The sequence below is a fragment of the Macrobrachium nipponense genome, chromosome 5, assembly GCF_015104395.2.
Source record: "Macrobrachium nipponense isolate FS-2020 chromosome 5, ASM1510439v2, whole genome shotgun sequence".
Taxonomy (NCBI): Eukaryota; Metazoa; Arthropoda; class Malacostraca; order Decapoda; family Palaemonidae; genus Macrobrachium; species Macrobrachium nipponense.
This window is the reverse complement of record NC_061107.1, coordinates 15,466,442-15,488,941: the sequence shown is the minus strand read 5'-3', so window position 1 is coordinate 15,488,941 and position 22,500 is coordinate 15,466,442.

Sequence of the window (22,500 nt, the reverse complement as noted above, 5' to 3'; positions counted from 1 at the left end):
GAAAAATCTGGATCACTGACCTGGCCTGATTACTGATCAGAGAGGGCGCTTGAGACCAACTTTTATTTTATTTTATGATTATTGTTATTATTATTTTTTTTTGCTCGCAAGTTGTAATATAAACTAGTTTAACTTGTTGAAAACTTCTGTCACATTATTCATCGTTGAATTCTAGAGGCGATCGCTGAGCAATACTGTGTAAGGCTCAAGATTATTGCATTGATTCGTCTGAATTGATGGTTCTAAGCTTCTCCTGTCAACGGTAACTAATGGATGAAGGAAGCCTGTACCGAAATAGAAGCATTCGATTACATGGGATGCTAAAACGGCCTTAATGTTTACAATTTGGCGTTATCTTGAAAGATTTATTCTTGAAGCACCACACACACACACACCCACCCCACCCACAACCCACACACACACAACACGTGGGGTGTATATATGTTAATATATTATATATATATATATATATCTATATATATATATATATATATATGTATATATATATATATATAGATATATATATATATTATATTATATATATATATAAATATATATGTATATATATATGTGTGTGTGTGTTTATAAAATATGTGCGCGCGTATGAGAGCCTGCGTTGTGTCAAGAATTTTTGCCTTACCAATATTTTCTTTCTATAATTATTGCGAATCGCTGTCGTAGAAGGACACTTAAAACTACTTCACGGTTGTCCATAAATACCTTATGCACTACATGAAGATTCCAATTTACTTTGGAAAAAGGCTTATGAATTGTCATACGAAGATGTCTAAAAGGGTACTCGGGTGTTCTTAGTAGGTCATAAGATGAGAAAGCTGTAAAGGCATAGAGATAGGCTAGGTAACTGTACAGTGAATTAATGAACAGGTAGACGCCATTGACTTGTTGGCGAAATTTTACTAGAAAACCCGAAAGAAATCAGAATATATTTTAATACTATATGTATCAAATAAAACTGTTTCTCCCAAGCGTTCGTATTCACACGCGTGTGTATACGCCAATTCATCAAAGCAACGGTCTCGAGAAATAAAGTTATCTCGAATTTATCTCTCTCTTCACTACTTCAGAACCTGATAATAGAACCACTTGTGCGGCTGATCCCGGAGATTAAGCTGAAATATGACTACAGGTGCTATGAATCTCGCAGCAAAGTATGAATATAACTAGACTATCTATAACGACCCAAAACCAACAGTTTATACGAATAGCCCCAGATAGTATCTCACTCCGATAGCGTATATGGTCCCAGAAAAGGACCACGGAATATCGTATAAGGGAAACTTATGATTTACGACTGGTAGGGGTGAACCACATCTAATTGTGTACCTACAGATTATGAGATTAAGAGAGAGAGAGAGAGAGAGAGAGAGAGAGAGAGAGAGAGAGAGAGAGAGAGAGAGAGTAACAGTAACTGTATTTTGAAAGAGCATGCAAGGCCATTTCATAATAGAATTGAAATTTGACTCGCCAAGAGACACAAGCAAATAGAGTTAAATGTACTGTCTTAAAAAAAAAAGTGTTTTTATATGTACCATAAATCATGAGTAAGTAGACGAGAGAGAGAGAGAGAGAGAGAGAGAGAGAGAGAGAGAGAGAGAGAGAGAGTATTTCTTGAAAAGCAAGTATATTTATAAGATAATCAGGCAGACTAACATATTTCAAGGAAGGTTCCCTTGGCTTGATAAACTAAGAATAAAAGCTTCTAATTTCCATCATATAATCTGAGTTAATTTATTACAAAGCATGAGAGAGAGATTCCTATTTTAATTTCGTAGAGAGAGAGAGAGAGAGAGAGAGAGAGAGAGAGAGAGAGAGAGAGAGAGAGAGAGATGCTTACCATTGACATCCAATTTTTTTATATTAGTTCCAGCGTTCACGTCCATCTTCGTTCTCATATCATAAAATACGCCCACAATAAACTTAAGAAAAAAAAATTAGAATCTTTCTTCCCAAACAATAGATTTAATGAGGGATAAGACGAACTGTTGCGACGAACTCATACCCGTAGAAGCCACGTTAACACGCTAGCCTTTCCACGTCAATTTGAATCACAGAGAGAGTAAAATGCCCGAGGCTTTACTACCCGGGCCAACTAAAGAATGGCACGGTTGCCTGATGACATCAAAGTGGAGCGCAGAAACATGAGGAATGCGGACAACACAGACGAGGAATGCAGACAACGAATGCGGACGGCATCAGTTTGCCACCACGCCCCCGCCCTTCCCCTAGAGTCAGCGCGCCCAATCCCTCTTCTCCTAGCGTGGGTACAAAGGCGAAATGACCCTATTCTCGCCCAACGCCCCATATAGGAGGGAGGGCCATTCAATGAGCGGGCGTTGAAATAGTGCAACCGCGTTAATCTATATGCGTCGTAAGTTGGCGATAACACTTTTTGCACATTAAACGGGAACGCGGTGCGCTTTTTCGCCCCTCGAGAGCGTCTCCTCATAGAGAGAGGAGGGAAGAAGAAGAAGAAGAGGAGGAGAAAAATATATGCCGGTAATCTCTTACATATTCATTGTTGTCTAATGCCTCCGCGGGGTAGATATCAAAGCCGAGATCTTTTCTCTGCTGACCCTGCCGAGTCTACAACGTGTTAAGCATCTTAATGGTGAAGTTTCTTACGCTTTTCTCTCTCTCTCTCTCTCTCTCTCTCTCTCTCTCAGGTTCTGTATCTAAAGGTTCTTAGACCAAATATATCATATTGCTGAAGTTTTCCAAGCACGTTGTCTCATTACACTTATAATATTAAGGTTTCTGCATTTTTTCTCTCTCTAGCTCTGCAGGTATCTTAACTGACGTGGAATTTATCTCTCTCTCTCTCTCTCTCTCTCTCTCTCTCCATCTCTCTCTCTCTCTCTCTAAATATTTAGCTTTGTAGTTTCTTAAGTTCCATTCTTTCCTTCTTTTTTTATTATGCCCCTTTCAAATCCTCTTAAAAAGGAAATATTTCTTTAATTTCCTTTTCTCTCCCTACGCTTTCTCACTTTTTTTCTATCCGCGTGAACATGTCAATAGCAGAGTTCTCTCTCTCTCTCTCTCTCTCTCTCTCTCCTCTCTCTCTCTCTCTCTCATGGTCGCAATTTTACGGTTTTCAGTTTTCTTTGGAACGTCCCCTGGACCGCTTCTCTCTGTAAACGGTTGTTATTGCTTTATATTCTGTGAGGTCCCTCGCGTATTTGCTTATTTATTTATTTATTTTTAATTTGGAAATCTCTAATTTTGTTTGGGTTTATTTTCTTGACCAAGTTCATTCATATTTTTAAGAATTGTTTTTCTTATACTTGTTAATAAATGCTGTGGGGGGGCGTTGTTGAAATTTCTTGACTCTCTCTCTCTCTCTCTCTCTCTCTCTCTCTCTCTCCTCTCTCTCTCTCTCTCTCTCTCATAATATGTTTTGAATATTTAAAGTTAGAGTAACCGATTAATTAACAAGTGTCATATTACGTATTACGTCAGTGAATATGCAATGAATAACCATCCCAGATTATAAGATCAAGCTTGAACGGACAAAAAAAAAAAAAAAAAAATCAGAATCCTTATATATTCGTAGTTAAACATCTTGACACCATTCACCGTAAACATTTTTGTTTTCTTTACAAATAGACAGTAAGCTTAGGCATACTTCATACAATTTACACTTAATCATTGTTGATAAAATCTGCGTCAGCGCCGGATGAATTATTCAGATATTCATTACAATAAAAGAAGTATTAATCCTAATTCACTATCATTTACTAGATGGTAATGAAGCATTCATTCATGAATTCGCAAGTGACGTGCAATTCATTACGACTCTCTGCCCTGTTGTAATGTGACATTAAAATTGACATTTCATTTGAAATCAGGTTTCTATTTATTACTGCAGACTTTTGGTTCAACTTGCTTTTTAAAGATGTGGCTTTTTTTTTACCACCTTCTAATATATTAAGGTGGTTTCCTAATTTTTTCGTAAATTTGGGGTTTCAGGTCTTATAGTAACAAACGCATTAAAATTCTTTTAAATATCGAGAGGTTACGAAGGCATTATGTATGTTACAAGCGCGCGCGCACGCGCGCCACACACACACACACACATTATATAAATATGAGAGAGAGAGAGAGAGAGAGAGAGAGAGAGAGAGAGCAGAGAGAGACTTAATGAATTAATATATGAATTACCATAATTGTTTGAAATACAAAACAAATTCTTTAAACTAGACACGAGACATCTGCATATTCTTTGAGTAGGATGCGCGAAGGAATAAACTTTTCAAATGAACTACCAGCTTATTCCTTGTGGCATTTCTAACCAGTCCAGGTCCTTTCAACCCCAGAGAAGAATCGCATAAAACACTCACGAGGCTTCCATTGTCTTGGCTTCTACGTACCTAAGGCAACATTATGACGTCGGTAGCTTGCCTTTTAGATGGAAAATCCTGGTCTATATAAAACGTTTGTACAGCAGGATCGTATAAAATTCAGCGCGTTTCAGTGCTGAACCGCAAGATTTGTGCCTGGTTTTACGGCTCCCGGGAGGAACATTATTGGAATACCAATGAACCAGAGGTTCTCATTTTTGACAAAATGCGACGCGCGGAGAAATGCGACATTCTCTGACTGGACTCATCAAGTCTCATCTATATGGTGATTTCCGGCCTTATATATTTGTAATATCACAATAATTTGTAGTTTTCTGCGTCTGAAGTATGAAATTTTATCAGTGAAAGGTGATGTAACTTTTGTTTATATCGTCAGTGGCAATAATTTCAGGCAGTAAGTTCAGCTTTGTTACCGCTATTGTTTTACTCTTGAGTGGCCAGTTCAAAATTTAAGGTTATTGCGTCTTAGGTTTACAATCGTTGTTACGTTCGAAGTCGATAGTGTGGCAGAGATGTAGGGCATGTTAGGAGTTCTTCAAGATTCCCACCAAAAAGTTTTATTATTAAATCTTTGTCAATCGCATTCATTATTTAGAGTACTCCATGTAGAAGAGGAATTAAGGAAATGTAATAGGTGTCAGCGGCGTGGTTGGTATGGTATTAGCATCCCACCTCGGTGGTCGCGGGTTCGATTATCGGCCATTCCATTGAGGAGTGAGAGATGTGTATTTCTGGTGATAGACGTTCACTCTCGACGTGGTTCGGAAGTCACGTAAAGCCGTTGGTCCTGTTGCTGAATAACCACTGGTTCCATGCAACGTAAAAACACCATACAAACAAACAAACTAAAGGAATTTCTTCTCGGTTCTCTTGATTCCTAGTACTGCATACAGTTAGTCTAGATGCGACGTGACAATGACAAAAACATGTTGGGAGAAATTTTGCCTTCCCGCCACATAACATATATCTTATTTTCACATTTTCATCAACGACAAGTGCTTGAGAACTATTTGTATTTGATCCGTTAAGGAATTAGTTGCTCATTCCAATATTTGTATAACCACGGAATATAAATATAATCTTATGTGGATACTGAAATTCGTGGAATTATCTGATAAATTCATTCATGGGATATTCACGCAAACGAAACATTCTGGAGCTGAGGTAATGCATTGCTACGTCTTCGAAATTTAGAATATCTTGAGAGGTTTTTTCACTCTTATTAAACACCGAATTGCCCATTGGTGTAATTTCCTTTCTCTCTATTTAATGCGTGCTGTGGTGGCTGTGGGCCAATTTGCGAACTCCTTTTCTATGCCTCACCAATAGGAATGATCACATTTGATATATGGAGAGAAAGGGACGGATTTGGATCGTCCTCTTGAAAAGCTCATTGGTCATATTAACGAAGCTGTAAATTATAGGCACCTTCTTTGATTTGATTTTGATTTTTGATTTATATAGAGTTTTGGCATTATGCCAAGCACTGGGGCAACTAAGGCCATTCAGCGCTGAAACGGAAATTAACAGTAAAAGGTTACAAAGGTGTAACAGGAGGAAAACCTCGCAGTTGCACTATGAAACAATTGTTAGGAGAGGGTGGACAGTCAGATGGAAGAAAGAATATGAACGAAGGTACGGTAGAAGGAATGAAAGTAGTTGCAGCTAGCCGATTAATAGCAGACTTGAGTATTTAGTGCATGGCCAGATTACCATCATGTCATGATTAAAATCATCACACCTTGGTGAAACATTTGATTAGATACTCATCAGACTCTCTCTCTCTCTCTCTCTCTCTCTCTTCCTCTTCTCTCCTCCCTGCTCTCTTCTTCCTCTCTCTCTCTCTCTCGTTGACATATTCCTATCGTTTACTGACGTCCACGAGGAGTCGTCGAGGGAATGGAAAAATCGTGACATTGCGTAGAAACTAAACACACGCATGCAGGCTCTCTCTCTCTCTCTCTCTCTCTCCTCTCTCTCTCTCTCTCTCCTTCTTCTTTTTCTCTTTTTCTTCTTCTTCTTCTTCTTGTTCTAATGTTGTGCAATTAGAACCTCAAAATTTAGAGCGAAGCTGCAGTGCATTATTACGCAGAAATATTGCACCTTGTTTTATTGATATAATATTTATGTTCTTACTTGGATATATGTTAATATAGTATATTTTTATCTGGTTATTTATTCATTTATTTCTTTTCCTTTGAAGTAACTGATCTTTTCTTTCTGTATTTCCTATAATCTTTTGTAAATTCTTTCAGATGAACCCCCTATTCTTTGGAAGCTTTTATTTCAAGTCTGTAATAATAATAATGATAATAATAAAAGTTTTCTTCTTCATTTTCTTCCTCTTCCATTTTCTTCCATTCTCGCTCTTTCCCAGCCCTTCCTCCTCCTCCTCCTCCTCCTCCTCCTTCCTGTTTAGCAGCCACGCAGGAGCCGAGGTGTTGATTCAGGAATGCTGTTGAACGGCGCTGGATATGCCAGGGTTATCAGCTGGCTTCCTTATCACTATGAATCTCCAATGCTAAACACCACCAACTTGCTCATTGTTTAGTTATGTTACCGCCCCCACCGTCTGCATGTATGTGTGTCTGTTTGTCTGCCTGCCTGCCTGACTGTCTTGTCGAACGAGCCTCTGTTCAAAGGCCTTTACGTGGAGGACTGGCTTCCAGGAATGGTCTCTGTACGTAGGAGTCAAGTGGTCTTGAAAGTTTAGTTGAATTATCCTTTTTGACAATACCTCGCTGCTTTGTTGATTTTCGTTAGAATATAGTTAGTCTTCTGGTGTTATGGGCTCTTGGCCATAAAGCAGGTAGGATTTGAATAATTTAAGTGGTCTCTCTATGGTGGATGGGGCTTATTTTTGGGAAAATATAAATTTTGACGTTGATTTTAGTTTTCAATGAAATTAAAAACATCTTAATTTCCCTCGAGTCTCCTTCTGTATGTGTAAGTGAATATTATTTCCATGTGTTCGTAAAAATATCTTTTCCATGCAACAAAGATCGTTCGAGATAAAAAAGAAAAAAATGGGGAAAAAAAGGGGGAAAAAAATAGCAGTTTTAATACGCACAGCGGAAGAAAAAGACGAAAAATTATAGCAAATAAAAAAGTATTGCATTTACAGGTATATAAGTAATTCAAGTTTCTGCGACATTTGCGCTCACGGTGAAAACTAATTTTGAATAAAAAAGACAAATATGCATTTATGAAACCAGCCTTGAAGAGAGAGAGAGAGAGAGAGAGAGAGAATTACAAAGCTCCATAAGAAAGAAAAGGTAATGAGGCCGCCATTAGTAAGCATGATTAATGCATGTCTGTTGCAACAAAGGGACGTAGTTGAAGCTCAGAGAATTAATCAGGAAAACTGATGCCTGAATTAATGGTCCTAACAAAAGGCTGGAAATAAAAGCAGCTACTGGATAAAGGAAAGAATGCAGCCAGCTTTTACTTACACTACTACTACTACTACTTCTACTACTCGTCCTACCATAGCTATTATATTATTATTATTATTATTATTATTATTATTATTATTATTCAGGATATACAAAGGAATCAATTCTTTCTTGTTATGCATCGTTGTTCATTGTTCCTTTATTCACCTTTATGAATTTTGTTGTAGCTGTCAGCCATATACCACTTTTTTGTCACGTGAAATTATCAAAATTATATTTTTTGTATTCGGTCAAACTTTAATTTCTTAACATGTTAATGAAACCCATTTTTATCAATTTCTTTTGAATTATTTTATTATTGTTTACTGTCTATAAACTATTCAAGCTTACTATCCAATTTCATACCTACTTTTTATGCCTCAGAATTATCTTTCATTAATCTAGGCATCTTAGTTATTCGCTGTTTTAGATGTTTATTCCATTCTCTTATATCTTAGCTTTGTTTTACATCATTGTTTACGAAATCCAAATATGACATTTTTTTTTTTTTTACATTTTCACCTATTCATTAAAATTTACAAGTTTCCACTAATTTTTTTTTTACTTATTCTTGAAGTAATTCTGCCTTTTATTCTTTATTAAGTCCTTTATCGGTATAAAAATATTTATTCTAATCAGGGCATAATTTTGTATTCTTCGTACACCTACGGTATTTTTTTATTCCTCATTTGGGTCGTTTATTATCCTTTTCTTGGGATTTCTGTGATTCCATTCTTCCTCTCATACCATTCTCATTTTATTTCATCTTTCCCTATCTACATATTCATTCTGACTCCAGCTATTTACCAATTCTTGCTCTAATTTACTGTTGATTCCTCTACTGGCATAATCTTTAGATGAACGTATGGTCATTAGTCATTTCATATTTATTCAGTATATTTAACGATCTTAAATATTATCCATTGATAATTGTACGTAATTTTTTTTATTAGTAAGAATGACGTTCACATTATGTATATATTAGGAAGTTTTTACCATCTAGCAATAAGTACTCGACGCTCGTTCGACATATTGCTCAAAAGTCAGATATATTTTGATTATTGGCAAACATGGATATTGGATTACCAGTGTATTATACACAGCTGTACAAGTTATGGAAAAGTTAATCCTATATATGAAGTGTTTTTCCAAAGTTTATCTACGTAGATGAATTGTTTTTTCAAAGTTCATATATGTACATGGGGTGTTGTTAAGGGTGACTCATTCGAGATAAAAGTAGTAGAGATAGGTAGTAGAGAGACAAATGGGATCATCACTTATGACGTAGTAGTAGTAGTATTTGAGTAGTAGTAGTAGTAGTAGTAGTAGTAGTAGTAGTAGTAGTAGTAGTAGAGACAAAGGGCCCCGTAGTAGAGACAAGTAGTAGAGTGTAGTAGAAGTAGAGACAAAGTAGTAGAGGCAAAGGGCTCAGATCGTCTCATGGCAGTAGAGACAAAGTAGCAGAGACAAGAGATAAAGGGCCCAGATCCACTCATGGCAGTAGAGACAAAGTAGTAGAGAGTAGTAATAGTAGTAGTAGTAGAGTGTAGTAGAGACAAAGGGCCGAGATCCGCTCATGGCAGTTGAGACAAAGTAAAAGAGACAAAGGGCTCTACTGTTCATGGCAGTAGAGACAAAGTACCGCTCATGACAAAGGGCCCAGATCCGTTCATGGCTCATCACTCATGATGTCATCCACATGTACGTACGTTAGGTTGGTTTCAAGTGTGGTGCCCAGATCTGCTCATGGCATGAATAGTAGTTCAGACAGAGGGCCCAGATCCGCTTATGGCATCAAAGTAGAGACGTAGTAGAGACTCATCATCGTAAAAATTCCTTGTTGGACAAGTGGGTTTGGTGCTCGCCTACCGTTTAGGTAGCCGCGAGTTCGATTCCCCGTCAGTGTGGGGCCCAGATCCGCTCGTGGCATGTTTAGTAGTTCAAACAAAGGGCCCAGATCCACTCATAGCGTCATGTAGTAGAGGTGGAATATGATCTCCAATACTAAAACACCATCTTTCCCTCTATCTACAGGTAAGAGTGAAGAATTGTCGTATGGGTCATACAACTAAAGCAGACCCAAAATAATGGGGGTGACTCATTCCAGATAAGAGTTAATATACATACATTAAATCATCATCGTAAAAGTTCCTTGTTGGACGAGTGGGTTGGGTGCTTGCCTACTGTTACGGTAGTCACGAGTTCAATTCCCCCCTCTGCCAACTTGGAATTGAACTCAGATTCCACATTGGCTGAGCGGGGAGTCGAACTCGCAACTACCAAATTGGTAGGCGAGCACCCAACCCACTCGCCCAACGAGGAACTTTTACAGTGATGCGTTACTACTACTACTCTACTACTATAGTCGATTCATTTAAGGTAGATTCTTGTTCCTACAAGATGTTTGTTTGGCGGCCTCTGATTGATTGGTAACGGGAGGTAGGGCGCTTGCTCAGTGTGTCATTATTTTCGTCTGTGGCTTAAAAAACTAGCAATATGTTTATATTTCTTCAATTATCTCACGCTTTGCTCAAGATAGGAAAGATTAGGTCATACCATAGGATTCGGTATTAATTGTGCACTAAGTTCAGTAAGATAAAACATAAGGAATTGCAACAAGTAAAAGTGAAGAGGGAAGCATTTACTTCTTTACACCTGTTTTTACTTATCATCGGATTTTGCATCATTAACGCCATCGAGATAAAAAAATATAACTTATGTTTTCATACAACAAATACACCCTGAATACGCTGGTGCTTTCAGATTTTAGATGCGTGTGATATGTGAAGAGAAAATGAAGAATGTCTTATTATGTTGCATCCATAAATGATTCAAGTTTGACAGTATTGCCGAGAGAATGGGAGCAGCAAGGCGCCGTTGCGTGTTCTCTGCACAAGATTTGAGTTGCCAGTTAGCTATATAAGGGTTGCAGTTTCGACAATATTTTGCATGTTATATCATTACATATTCTGTAATTAAATATACAGAATTCCCATTATGACTGCCGAACATTTTCAATTCAATATCATATAGTATGTCTAGACATATCTGATAATGAAAAAAATAATAATAATCAGATGAATGCATCTGGTATCATTAGCTCAGGTCTAGACGGGCTGCAGGGAATTCAGTCCAGCAAAGAAGTTGAACTCTGTGGATAGACTTTGCATTCTTCAACTCAGCCTAAGCTTTTAGTCAGGTTGTTTCTGAATACTGTTTCTAATTTTATTTGATGAATATATTTTCAAATGAAAGAGATACCAGAAACTTTTTTGAGTGATAGAAAATTATAATCTCAGTGAAGTAATAACCGACAAAGAATTAAGAAAGATTGACTTCCTTTCAGGCTGAGTCAAGTATGGATGCAACATTTTCAGACATATTCTTAATTTTCATTTTTTCTTTACATATTACACGCTTCTAAAATCTGAAAGCACCAGCGTATTCAGGGTGATTTTGTTTTCTCTTGATCATATAAATTATGCAAAATCCGATGATAAATAAAAACAGGTATGAAGAATGAAATGTTTCTCTCTTCACTTTAACTCGTTGTAATTCCTTTGTGTTTATCTTATTGATTTCAGGAGAAGAACATTGAGTTGTACTTTTGGTATGACCAAAACTTTCCTATCTTTTGCAAAACGTGAGAAAATTGAAGAAATATTACCATATTGCTAGTTTTCTAAGCTACAAACGAAAATATGACACACTGAGTGAGCGGCCTACCTCCCGGTACCAGCCAATCAGAGGCTGCCAAACAAACGTCTTGTAGGCACAAGAATCCACCTTATGTGAATCGACTATACACTACCTAACTCTTCAAACCCACTCATCCAACAAGGAACTTTTACGATGAAGAGTTAGGTAGTGTAGTAGTAGAGAGTAGTAGTAGTAGTAGAAGAGAAGTAGTTGAGTCATGGTGTCATCGCTCGTGATGTGACCCTCATGTACGTACATGAGGTTGGTTTCAAGTGTGGGGCCCAGATTCGCTCATGGCATGTGTAGTAGTTCAGACAAAGGGCCCAGATCCGCTCATGGCATCATAGTAGAGACAGTAGTAGTAGAGACGAGCACCCAACCCACTCGTCCAACAAGGAACTTTTACGATGATGAGTTAGTGTATGTATATTAACTCTTATCTTGAATGAGTCACCCCCAAAAACAACTCATGTACGTAGATGATGAGCGAATGTGGGCCCTTTGTCATGAGCAGATCTGGGCCCTTTGAGTAGAGAGAGTAGAGTAGTAGAGAGTAATAGTAGAGACAAAAGGGCCCAGATCGGTAGAGGACCCAGATCCGCTCATGGCATTTTAGTAGAGATGTAGTAGTGGTAGTAGAGACGAAGGGCCCAGATTTGCTCATGACAAAGGGCCTAGATCCGTTCATGGCGTCATTGCTTATGGTGTAATCCTCATGTATGTACATGAGCTTGGTTTCAAATGTGGGCGAAGTAGAGTAGCAGTAGACAAAGGGCCCAGATCCGCTCATGACAAAGGGCCCAGATCCGCTCATAGCATTGGAAAAGTTTGAAGTGTATGTGAACAGACCTTGGAATGAAGAAGTTTTAGTTTTGTCTGACCACAATCCCCTGTCATTTATACAGCGGATGAAAAACCATAATCAAAGACTGACCAGGTGGTCTTTGTGCTTGCAACAGTATCATTTAAAAGGTTGAGCACGTATCTGGTAAGAACAATGTAGTTGCCGATTATTTAACCTGTTGTGAATCGTTGGATTCAACCCCAGGATAACTAATCTTCTGGGGTGAGGAATCTTATAATGTAAGTTTTGTAATGCAATTATAATTTTGGTAATATGATTAATTCACATCAGAAACTGTGTATGTTTGAAACATATGTAAGACAGAGTTAGAGTGAAAGCTGATAAGGCTCTAGAGAAGTGGCCCTGTGAGGAACACAAGTTATCTTTTCATCCGCGCAAACGAATGCGTAGGGACCTCCCAGGCGGCATCGAGTCCTTTGAGAACCTTCCCTACAATGATGTTATTCATGTTTAACATAGAGAGATGATGTAATATGTTTTCGTCTTGAACTCGATGCTAATCGCCCCCATATGCCCATACGCTTACGGGGATTGAGAACTATTGATTCGATTCTGATCCCTGGCTGCGTCCGTTAGGGAGAAATCTCTCTCTCTCTCTCTCTCTCTCTCTCTCTCAAATCTAAAGGGCCCAGATCCGCTCATGGCATCATTACTCATGATGTAATCCTCATGTACATCTGAGATAAGAGTTAATATATGTACACTAACTCATCATCATAAAAGTTCCTCGTTGGACGAGTCAATCGTTCAATGAGGAACTTTTACAATGATGAGTTACTACTACCACCCTAGGAGAGTAGTAGTGGTAACTCATCATTGTAAAAGTTCCTCGTTGGACGAGTGGGTTGGGTGCTGGGTGCTCGCCTACCGTTTCGGTAGTCACAAGTTAGAGAGTAGTAGTAGTAGTAGGTTGGTTTCAAGTGTGGGGCCCAGATCCGCTCATGGCATGTGTAGTATATGTACACTTAACTCATCATCTTAAAAGTTCCTCGTTGGACGACTCGTTCAACGAGGAACTTTTACAATGATGAGTTACTACTAACACTCTACTACCACGCTACCTAACTCTTCATCGTAAAAGTTCCTTGTTGGACAGATGGGTTGAATGCTCGCCTACCGTTTCGGTAGTTGTGAGTTCGATTCCCCGCTCTGCCAAAGTGAAAGGTGGCAGTACGGTACGGTATGGTATTTTTCCACCTGCAAGAACAGTACGAAATTTCGGTACTATATTACTTTTTAAGTATGGTATGTTACGAAATTACGTTATTTTTTCCATACCTTTTCCATTCCTTACTTATTTATTCCAGTGTGACTGCCCACATCCCGGATAAACCAGATGACAAATATGGACTTTTTGATAGGGTAACCTATCTTCTGTGGCTGCTTAATAAGCAGCCACAGAAGATACTAATAGCTCAAAAGCATCTATGCAAATTGTGGAGAAGGATGTCAAAAGTGGAAATAGAAAAAGAGGTAAACAAGGCAATAATGCATGATGCAATACTTACTGACAATATGTCGAGGATAGGACAGATGAAAACATAGATATGATTGATCAGCTTTTGAATGCAAGTGAACAAAACAATGAAGACTGTGAGCGAATAAGCACTGGCTTGCATGACATTACGCAAGCGGTACAGAACTTTGGCAGCTGTAAGAGAGTAGATAGGAATGTAGACATTTTCAAATGGTGACAATGTCATCCACATCAAGACTTGAAGAAACTGTCACTCAGGCTAGTGTAGAGCATACTTTTTCAGGTTTACGGTATATCCTTGATGAACTTCGGCTAGGGCTCAAAGAGGATATAGTTGAATCTATTATGTTCCTGCGTTACAACACCTAATAAATAATCAAATTACCAGTTTATGGATGTGAGATTCAGTTTTTACTTCAAAGAACAATGAGTGAAAATAATGAATCTTTTTGTTCATCTGTATGTGGAAGCTAAATTTTTTTTAAATGATATCTCTACACCCAAAAATGTTATCAAAAGACTTATGTTTATTAATGTGAATTAATGATGTTTATTAATGTGAATATGATGTTTATTAATGTGAATTGATGTTCCCATTTAATGAAAATCAGTGAATGATGTGGAATTTATAGTCCATTCATAATAAAGTTCGAGGCCAATGTTGACATCTCTTTAGTATTTCCTATTACTTTAGCCTATTATAGGTTAATTGCTTTGTATAATTATAATTCTATGATAAAAATGCAAATTTGTATATCACATGTAGGTTCCAAAGGGCTGCATATGCTAGCAGGAGCAAAAATAATTGTCATTTTAGTTGACCCTTCCTCCATTCTCATTTTGTATGCCTAATAAAGTTTTGCAGTCTTCACCTCTGCCTCTGGAAAGTGCCAGAATGTAATAAGATGGTAAACCTACTCGAAAATAAAAGTATAATAAATCTCTCTCTCTCTCTCTCTCTCTCTCTCTCTCTCTCTCTCTCTCTCTCTCTCTCTCTCTCTGTGTGTGTGTAAAAACACACATACTTAACATATATATAATAATCTCCACTAACAGCAAAAAAGTTAAAAAACACAATAGTATAGTAGCCTAAGTGAGTATTGAAACTGGAGGATGAAATGTTTCCAAGATAATATTATTGATTAATTTACACAGAAATGTGATGGCAGAGGTACGAAATCAGGTACAAAATTATGGTACGAAATTTTCATTTATCGTACCAGTACAGTACGTTACCTTAGGTATGGTACGAAATTATGGTACGATATTTTTAAGCTATTTGAATTACGATATTTTTTCCGTACTGTACCATACTGCTACCTCTTGGCAAATGTGGAGCACCCAACGATGCCATGTTGGCAGAGCAGGGAATCGAACTCGTGACTACCGAAACAATAGGCGAGCACCCAATCCACTCGTCCAACAAGGAACTTTTATGATGATGAGTTAGTGTACGTATATTACACATGCCATGAGCGGATCTAGGCCCCACACTTGTAACCAACCTCATGTATGTACATGAAGATGACATCATGAGCGATGACGCTTGTCCAGCAGTGAACTTTTACAATGAAGAGTTGGGTAGTGTAGTAGTAGGTAGTAGTAGAGAGTAGTAGAGATGTGGGGCCCAGATCCGCTCATGGCATGCGTAGTAGTTCAGGCAAGGATCCCAGATCTGCGCATGGCGTCATAGTAGAGACAGTAGTAGTAGAGACGAGCACCCAACCCACTCGTCCAACGAGGAACTTTTACAATAAAGAGTTAGGTAGTGTAGTAGTAGGTAGTAGTAGAGAGTAGTAGAGACAAAGGACCCAGATCTGCTCATGGCTTCATCGCTCATGATGTCATCCTCATGTAAGTACATGAGGTTGGTTTTAAGTGTGGGACCAAGATCTGCTCATGGCATGTATAGTAGTTCATCCACGTACATGAGTTGTTTTTGGGGGTGACTCATTCAAGATAAGAGTTAATATACGTACACTACCTCATCATTGTAAAAGTTCCTCGTTGGACGAGTGAGTTGGGTAGGCAAGCACCCAACCCATTTGTCCAGCGAGGAACTTTTACAATGATGAGTCACTCCTTCTACTCTACTACTAACACTAAACCCGCCCAACTCTTCATCTTAAAAGTTTCCTCATTAGGCGAGTGGGTTGGGTGTTCGCACCCAACCTCTTGTCCAACAAGGAACTTTTACGATGAAGAGTTAAGTAGTGTAGGAGTAGGTAATAGTAGAGAGTAGTAGTAGTAGTAGTAGAGATTGTGACAAAGGGCCCAGGTCCGCTCATGGCGTCAGCCTCATGTACGTACATGAGGTGAATTTAAAGGTGACTCAGTCAAGATAAGACTTCATCTATGTAAAAGAGGCATTTTTCAAAGTTCATCATGTAAAAGAGGCATTTTTTCAAAGTTCATCCACGTGCACGTGTTTTTGGGGGTGACTCATTCGAGATAAGAGTTAATCTATGTACACTAACTCATCATAGTAAAAGTTCCTCATTGGACAAGTGGATTGGGTGCTCACTTACCGTTTTGGTAGCCGCGAGTTCTATTCCCCAATCTACCAACATGTAATCAGACTCCGATTTCATGTTGGCAGGGCTGGAAATTGAACTCGCGACTACCAAAACGGTAAGTGAGCACCCAATCCACTTGTTCAATGAGGAACTTTTACGATGATGAGTGGATCTAGGCCCTTTGTCTCTAAGAGAACTCTTCTTAAAAGTTTCGTTGGGTAGCATTAGGCCTTCACTTCTCAGGAACAGTCATGCTTGTCATCACTTATTGTGCTTCGATGTCAGCTATCTTAATAACAGAAAGTTTTACAGTTTTAAACTCTACTACTACTACTACTGCTATAATTATACCTAAAACTCTACTTAACTACTTAACTACTACTACTAACTACTGACTACTACTATTCTCTACTATTACTATGTCTCTACTATTCTACTAACTTGTCTCTACTGGCTACTACTCTACTACTTGTTCTCTTACTACACTACGTCTCTACTACCCTACTACTACCTACTACTCTACTATTACGTACATAGATAGTTCCTTGCTGGACGAGTGGTTTTCGCCCTCAGCTGCCAGTCCGGTGGTCTGAAGTTTGAATCCTGGCTCGGCCAACGCGGAATCAGAGAAATTTATTTCTAGTGATAGAAATTCATTTTCAAATAAGTGTGGTTTGGATCCCACAATAAGCTGTAGGTCCCGTTGCTAGGTGACCAATTGGTTCCTAGCCTAGCCACATAAAAAAATATCTAATCCTTCGGGCAAAGGCTAGGAGAGCTGTAATTCAGCTCAGTGTCTGGTAAAACTAAGATATATGTCAGATGAAAGGGGCTATAATTAATAATATGTTTAATATGCCAATGTGATGTGCTGTGACCTTTTTGGAATGCGCAGACTACCCATAGAGACAGTCCGAAGCGTTGACCTGAGAAAGCTGATAAATCATTTCTGGGATGGAGTGATACAAAGATGTTTGTTTAAGCGGGTCAATGGTCGTCAGTTCATGGGTCTCGTTCAAGTGCCCTTTAGAAACTGGTTGTGACCAGTTCTGTGTGAATTCATATGTACGTGTGCGCCTCTTCCGTTCATAATGGCAACTTTAGCCAAGTCTATGGGAAGACTTAGAGAGAGGTCCGTGGGAGAAAGGCAGAATGCTGGGATAGCTCTGTGAAAGTTTATTTACTTCTGTGTGTGATATTCCAGGCTGTAATGGGTAAGTGTTGACTTACTTTAGCCAAAGGGATGGCTTGTTTGATACCTGGTAAAAATGTTTAATCTTTGACTTTGTCTTTACAATTGTGTGTGCTTACGAGTATGTTCTCGTGTCTTTGTAACAGGCGATATTAGTGGAGGGGACTAAGTGTCCTAGTGAGGGGACTGTGTTTTGGAGAAGAGATAATTGGTGTGACTAATTACTGATTAAGACAATTACATACTGAGGGTTTAACTGAGTTAGTTAGTCAGTGAGACTTGAATTATTATCTTTCCATTGTTAAATAAATATTATATTTTTTGTATCTCTGACTCTCATGTGATGACGTGTTAGAATGGAGAGAGAGAGAGGTTGCGAGTCGAGAGAGAGAGAGCGAAGGCTATGCCAGTGATCACCTCGAGAGAGAGAGAGAGAGAGAGAGAGATTGAGTGTGTTATCAGTTTGCCTTAACGCTTCGGGTTTCACGCATACCAAATATTAAATACCCTTCGCTGGTAAATGGTATCAGAGATGGGTAACATATACTTAACTTTACGTACGTAGATGCACTTAGAAAAAAACGCCTCGTGTACATAGATAAAGTCTTATCTCGAATGAGTCATCTACAGACGCCCTTTGTTTCTACTACTACTACTACTACTACTACTACTACTACTACTACTACTACTACTACTGCAGTGCTTGATTTTTATTCAAAAAGTAGCAATCAGTGTCTAATGTATTATGCTGTTGGGAGCACATTATAGTCCCTATTCAGTCACGAGAAGTTTTGTTATTTTTTATTTATACCTTTTAATGTATATTTGAAAGGAATTACGAGATATAATTAAAAAGATAGGTAATCATATAATAAGCAACCTGCATTGCTTTTTCATTGTGATTACAATTAGTGAAATAACTAAGTAACAAATTTTCACCACTAATCTTCATGTCTAAAATTGATGGCGCCATTTTTGTTGCAGGCAAGGTATCCCATATCGCATATCAGTGAAGCTTCATGGTGAATCTCATTAATAATATATAATTATACTATATATAATATATATATATATATTATAATATATAATATATGATATATATATATATATATATGTGTGTGTGTGTGTGTGTGTGTGTGTGTGTGTACACATATATCTCAACAGATTCTTTCATGATGAATCGAGGTTATTATTAACCAAAATTCATATGTATTCAAATGCTGTTCCAGAATTCTTTATAGTTAATAAACCATCTTAGCGAGCGAACATGGTTGTCGTTATCTGATCCAAACAGCAAAGGTCATAAAAAATTATGAATATTTTTATAGGTGCGCGCTTTGCCTTAGCACGTCTTGGTTACACAAATCGTAAATTGTATTTTGTTTTTATAAGGCAAAAATGTGCATGAACTTAATGACGCTTTTTTGAAATAGCCTCTGGGTTAGTTGCTGTTATCATAATGATGATATGATATTTCATGTGACTGTATTTTTCTGTGCGTATGTTTGTAGGCTTGAAGCGTTTAAGTCAATTTTATTAGACTTCCTGCTTGAAATGACCGTACTTCTGCTGTAGGTAATCACTGAAGTGGTCCGTTTAGATGTTTTTTTTTTTCAAAGCTTAAGCAGTTGTATTGCGTGATGATTGAAAGATTTTGTCTGCAGTTGCTTAATAGAAATTCCTTAAATATTTTCCATCAATAAGATGTTTCAGGTTATATGGTACACAGCGTTTAGAGTCAGTAATACAAGGAAACCTATTAACAGCAGCAGCAGCAGTCTGATAATAATAATTTATTTTCTGGGGGTAAGGGGGGCCGGGGAGGGCGGGGAAGGCAAGCAAACGATTTTGACCCATCTGAGGTATTTGTCATTCAAATATGACGCAGGCATATGTCACTGGCATATGTCACAATTTTCACCATTTGTCTGAGGCAGCGGGATCGTCATTTTGTTCTCTCCCTTTAGTCTTATCGCCCGTGATGACTTTCGGTGATGAATAAACGACGAATACATTTGAATGTGGACATATATACACCCGTGCATACATATACATCTCATTCGACAAATGAACGATATTAGGCCAAGCATTATGGAAGACACTCGGGAGCCATTGTTCGCGGCCTGGAGTGTGGCTAATGAATGTTTTACCGTACGCCTCTTGAATCAATCTTCAGGGACAAGGCACTTTGATGGGGAAACCTGCTCAGAGTACTATCCCAAAGTAAGAGAAAAAACCTTTTCTTCGTTTCCATTTTCTTCTTGTTTGTCTATTAAAAAGGAAGAGTTACAAGACCTTGAATGTAATTATTATTTTTTTTAAGGTCTTTGATGGTAAATGACCCTTTTTTAGGCTTCAACACTAATTGCAGTGTTTAGAATTGAAGATGTTCCTCTTTTCTTTTGTTCTCTACAACTAAAGACTGTTTTTATATGTATATTAGATAAAGAGCTCAATGAAGTGCTCTCTCTCTCTCTCTCTCTCTCTCTCTCTCTCTCTCTCTCTCTCTCTCTCTCTCTCTCTCTCTCTCTCTCAACAGTCATTCTGTCTTCAAGTAAAATATATTCTCCAGCGCTCTCCCCTTGTATGCATCGTCGAGCCACGTCTAAAGGGACTTCATTGGTGATGATACTTCCGTGATACAATGCACGGCGCCCAGTTTAGTTAATGTAAACGTAATCCAATACAATCATCGGCGTTTCCATTTCGTCTGACTGCGCATACCTTTTAGAAGACCTGCTCAATTCAGAGGCACAGACGAACACTTGGAAAATGGGTGTAACCAGTGTTCCAACTCTTGGCTCGTCTGTCGTTTTTGTAACGAGATGTGAGTTCGATTTCGATGCTTTATTTTTTTTTCATATTGGTTTCTTTCGTTCTATTCCCCCCCCCCCCTCCCCCCCCTTTTTTTTTGTCAGGGTCTTTAGTTTAATTACCACCAATAAATTAATTGATCTTGGTGAATGAATGGTAGGGTAGGCCTATGCGTTAAGATCGTTTCACTTCATTAAGTCTACATAACATCATCATTAAAAACTAATACATTTTCCCTGAATATTATTATTATTATTATTATTATTATTATTATTATTATTATTATTATTATTATTATTCTTAAAAATCTCATAATAGCATGGGTCACTATGATTGTGAAGAAATTCTTAGTGGTGTAAATGTAACTGTATTTCTTAGTGGTTTAAATGTAACTTTGAATTTCGTCACCATTATTATTATTATTATTATTATTATTATTATTATTATTATTATTATTATTATTATTATTATTAGAGGTAGTAGATTAAAACATTTGCTTCTGATGCTTTGCTGACAAAGTTAGATCAGCCAAGTCTTAGATTTCCTGTTTTGTAGACAATTTTCTGGAAACAGTAGTTTCCCATTCCTTAACCATAATTGATAACTTTTTGTCAGTTTAAATAAGGAATAGTTCAATATGCAACACCAGTTATCATCTCGGGTATCCGTGCCTCGAAAATAAGCGCTTGCCGCTAGCTTTGCAATGAGACAAGGAAAATCTGTTGAGTTTCAACAGTATCATTCCTCCTATAGTAGATTCACATCAACTGTGCATCTAATGTCTAGGCCAGTCCCTTACGACGCCCCTGCTTGGCTGTTGATAAGCCAATCACAGGGGTGGAAACTCTCGGTCTCTTTCGAGAGTTCACATAGGCAGGATGTATGTTCAACGTCTCCTGAGGGATGCGTCTTTCAAAAGTTTCCCTCAGGAGAGGGGGAACATCCATTCTGTCTATGTGAACTCTCGATAGAGACTGAGAGTTTCCAGTACTGTGATCAACAGCCAATCAATAGCATCGTAAGGTAAGGGCATAGGATTTGCGGACAATTTTTCGAAAACCCATTATTCGAAAGGCAATTGTTCGAAAAGTGTTTTTTCGAAAACCAAATATTCGAAAACAACAGTTCGAATGTGTAATTGTTCGAATTTACAATTGATTGATATACAAAATATTCGGATAAGCAGTTTTTCGAAATGAATGTTGTTCGAATCTATAACATACTTTATCTAACCATTTAGGATAATATGATTGATGTTAATAAAAGATTAATTTAGTCTAAATTTATTAGTTTCCTTAACATATCCTTGCACAATTTATCTTCAAAATAATCTATTACCGGAAGTAATTCAGGTGAAGATAACTCTAAAGTTTCAATGACTCTTTCCTCTGGGATAATTGCCAATACTAATAGCATTCGAATTTTGACTGAAAACTCTCTTCTTCCTGACCCGAGTCAAAAAGAAGAAAAATCTTCATTTTTGAAATTCCTCATATACTACTCTCCTGGGAATACTATATCCTTCCTATGATAGAGTGTAGATACTCCACAATTTTCTTCTAAGCGAACCCTTCTAATTGAGCACTTAATACTGTTGACAGCTGGCAATCCCTGAGCTCCAGATGCGCTAAGATCCGAAGATGCATTTGCAATTATATAATGAGGGGAATCAGATGTACCTTTTGCGTCGTCTTTTACTTTTTCAATAAATCTCCGCACTTCTACGCCAGTTGGATCACCTGCATGATCATGTTCTTTAGAAACTTTAACATCTTCTTTTACTGTTATAGCGCGACATTTACAGTAATTTACAAATTTTATCTTGCATTTGCTTGTCTTTAACAAATAAATGTCCATTCACTAATAACATGGGCTTTCCTTGTTCACTTTGAACGAACGAACCCATCATAGGGTTTAAGAGCCTCTCTACTAAATGGAAAACCGTCCAAAATAACAATGGGAACTTTAAGCTTTTAAGGATTTGTTAACGGTTTATTTTTATGTTTATTTATTTTTTATTTAAGATAAATAGAATACAAACAATGCGATAAGTTGTTTTAAGGTAATTAAAATACAAACAATGCGATTGAGTTGTTTCTCGAATAACTACACTTTGGGAGAGAG